The sequence below is a fragment of the Doryrhamphus excisus genome, linkage group LG9 (assembly GCF_037039965.1).
Source record: "Doryrhamphus excisus strain RoL-2023G ecotype Guam linkage group LG9, RoL_Dexc_Guam_v1.1, whole genome shotgun sequence".
Lineage (NCBI taxonomy): Eukaryota > Metazoa > Chordata > Actinopteri > Syngnathiformes > Syngnathidae > Doryrhamphus > Doryrhamphus excisus.
The window spans coordinates 14,530,001-14,532,500 of NC_136365.1; the positions used below are offsets into that span (position 1 = coordinate 14,530,001).

Consider the following 2,500-nt stretch of genomic DNA (forward strand, 5'->3'; position numbering starts at 1 on the left):
CTCTTTCCTACTTGTTGGGGGAAGCAATGATTTTGTGGGAATCCTGTTGGCCAGTGTCGCCTTCAAAAAGGATTTTTCCAAAATGATCAAGGGCTTACGGCCATACTACCCTGAGAACGCCCGATCTCGTCCGATCTCGGAAGCTAAGCAGGGGCGGGCCGGGTTAGTACTTGGATGGGAGACCGCCTGGGAATACCAGGTGCTGTAAGCTTTTTATGCTGTAAGCTTTTTATGCTTTCTGCTCTCGCCTGACGGAAGAGGGTGCTCTTTCCCACTTGTTGGGGAAAGCAATGATTTTTGTGGGAATCCTGTTGGCCAGTGTCGCCTTCAAAAAGGATTTTTCCAAAATGAGAAAGGGCTTACGGCCATACTACCCTGAGAACGCCCGATCTCGTCCGTTCTCGGAAGCTAAGCAGGGGCGGGCCATACTACCCTGAGAACGCCCGATCTCGTCCGATTTCGGAAGCTAAGTGGGGGCGGGCCTGGTTAGTACTTGGATGGGAGACCGCCTGGGAATACCAGGTGCTGTAAGCTTTTTATGCTGTAAGCTTTTTATGCTTTCTGCTCTCCCCTGACGGAAGAGGGCGCTCTTTCCCACTTGTTGGGGAAAGCAATGATTTTTGTGGGAATCCTGTTGGCCAGTGTCGCCTTCAAAAAGGATTTTTCCAAAATGAGCAAGGGCTTACGGCCATACTACCCTGAGAACGCCCGATCTCGTCCGATCTCGGAAGCTAAGCAGGGGCGGGCCTTGTTAGTACTTGGATGGGAGACCGCCTGGGAATACCAGGTGCTGTAAGAGTTTTATGCTTTCTGCTCTCGCCTGACGGAAGAGGGCGCTCTTTCCTACTTGTTGGGGGAAGCAATGATTTTTGTGGGAATCCTGTTGGCCAGTGTCGCCTTCAAAAAGGATTTTTCCAAAATGAGCAAAGGCTTACGGCCATACTACCCTGAGAACGACCGATCTCATTCGATCTCGGAAGCTAAGCAGGGGCGGGCCTGGTTAGTACTTGGATGGGAGACCGCCTGGGAATACCAGGTGCTGTAAGCCTTTTATGCTGTAAGCTTTTTATGCTTTCTGCTCTCCCCTGACGGAAGAGGGCGCTCTTTCCTACTTGTTGGGGGAAGCAATGATTTTGTGGGAATCCTGTTGGCCAGTGTCGCCTTCAAAAAGGATTTTTCCAAAATGATCAAGGGCTTACGGCCATACTACCCTGAGAACGCCCGATCTCGTCCGATCTCGGAAGCTAAGCAGGGGCGGGCCGGGTTAGTACTTGGATGGGAGACCGCCTGGGAATACCAGGTGCTGTAAGCTTTTTATGCTGTAAGCTTTTTATGCTTTCTGCTCTCGCCTGACGGAAGAGGGCGCTCTTTCCCACTTGTTGGGGGAAGCAATGATTTTTGTGGGAATCCTGTTGGCCAGTGTCACCTTCAAAAAGGATTTTTCCAAAATGAGCAAGGGCTTACGGCCATACTACCCTGAGAATGCCCGATCTCATCCGATCTCGGAAGCTAAGCAGGGGCGGGCCTGGTTAGTACTTGGATGGGAGACCGCCTGGGAATACCAGGTGCTGTAAGCTTTTTATGCTTTCTGCTCTCGCCTGACGGAAGAGGGTGCTCTTTCCCACTTGTTGGGGAAAGCAATGATTTTTGTGGGAATCCTGTTGGCCAGTGTCGCCTTCAAAAAGGATTTTTCCAAAATGAGAAAGGGCTTACGGCCATACTACCCTGAGAACGCCCGATCTCGTCCGTTCTCGGAAGCTAAGCAGGGGCGGGCCATACTACCCTGAGAACGCCCGATCTCGTCCGATTTCGGAAGCTAAGTGGGGGCGGACCTGGTTTGTACTTGGATGGGAGACCGCCTGGGAATACCAGGTGCTGTAAGCTTTTTATGCTTTCTGCTCTCCCCTGACGGAAGAGGGCGCTCTTTCCCACTTGTTGGGGAAAGCAATGATTTTTGTGGGAATCCTGTTGGCCAGTGTCGCCTTCAAAAAGGATTTTTCCAAAATGAGCAAGGGCTTACGGCCATACTACCCTGAGAACGCCCGATCTCGTCCGATCTCGGAAGCTAAGCAGGGGCGGGCCTGGTTAGTACTTGGATGGGAGACCGCCTGGGAATACCAGGTGCTGTAAGCTTTTTATGCTTTCTGCTCTCGCCTGACGGAAGAGGGCGCTCTTTCCCACTTGTTGGGGAAAGCAATGATTTTTGTGGGAATCCTGTTGGCCAGTGTCGCCTTCAAAAAGGATTTTTCCAAAATGAGCAAGGCCTTACGGCCATACTACCCTGAGAACGCCCGATCTCGTCCGATCTCGGAAGCTAAGCAGGGGCGGGCCTGGTTAGTACTTGGATGGGAGACAGCCTGGGAATACCAGGTGCTGTAAGCGTTTTATGCTTTCTGCTCTCGCCTGACGGAAGAGGGCGCTCTTTCCCACTTGTTGGGGGAAGCAATGATTTTTGTGGGAATCCTGTTGGCCAGTGTCGCCTTCAAAAAGGATTTTTCCA

At 51.8% G+C, this 2,500-nt stretch overlaps 7 non-coding genes and 2 pseudogenes across 7 annotated transcripts; all 9 read left to right on the forward strand.

Annotated features, from left to right (window-relative positions):
* Nucleotides 1-92: 92 nt before the first annotated feature.
* LOC144900908 (5S ribosomal RNA) lies at nt 93-211 on the forward strand. The gene has a single exon (XR_013629096.1). It is a non-coding gene; the product is annotated as a 5S ribosomal RNA (ribosomal RNA).
* A 207-nt stretch (nt 212-418) lies between these two features.
* Nucleotides 419-534, forward strand: LOC144900544 (5S ribosomal RNA; annotated as a pseudogene).
* Nucleotides 535-680: 146 nt separating this feature from the next.
* Nucleotides 681-799, forward strand: LOC144900341 (5S ribosomal RNA). The gene has a single exon (XR_013628676.1). It is a non-coding gene; the product is annotated as a 5S ribosomal RNA (ribosomal RNA).
* Nucleotides 800-929: 130 nt separating this feature from the next.
* LOC144899911 (5S ribosomal RNA) lies at nt 930-1,048 on the forward strand. The gene has a single exon (XR_013628246.1). It is a non-coding gene; the product is annotated as a 5S ribosomal RNA (ribosomal RNA).
* Nucleotides 1,049-1,193: 145 nt separating this feature from the next.
* Nucleotides 1,194-1,312, forward strand: LOC144900919 (5S ribosomal RNA). The gene has a single exon (XR_013629107.1). It is a non-coding gene; the product is annotated as a 5S ribosomal RNA (ribosomal RNA).
* Nucleotides 1,313-1,458: 146 nt separating this feature from the next.
* Nucleotides 1,459-1,577, forward strand: LOC144900808 (5S ribosomal RNA). Its single transcript, XR_013628995.1, has one exon. It is a non-coding gene; the product is annotated as a 5S ribosomal RNA (ribosomal RNA).
* Nucleotides 1,578-1,768: 191 nt separating this feature from the next.
* LOC144900560 (5S ribosomal RNA) lies at nt 1,769-1,884 on the forward strand (annotated as a pseudogene).
* A 130-nt stretch (nt 1,885-2,014) lies between these two features.
* On the forward strand, nt 2,015-2,133 carry LOC144900045 (5S ribosomal RNA). The gene has a single exon (XR_013628380.1). It is a non-coding gene; the product is annotated as a 5S ribosomal RNA (ribosomal RNA).
* A 130-nt stretch (nt 2,134-2,263) lies between these two features.
* Nucleotides 2,264-2,382, forward strand: LOC144900374 (5S ribosomal RNA). Its single transcript, XR_013628707.1, has one exon. It is a non-coding gene; the product is annotated as a 5S ribosomal RNA (ribosomal RNA).
* Nucleotides 2,383-2,500: the final 118 nt, after the last annotated feature.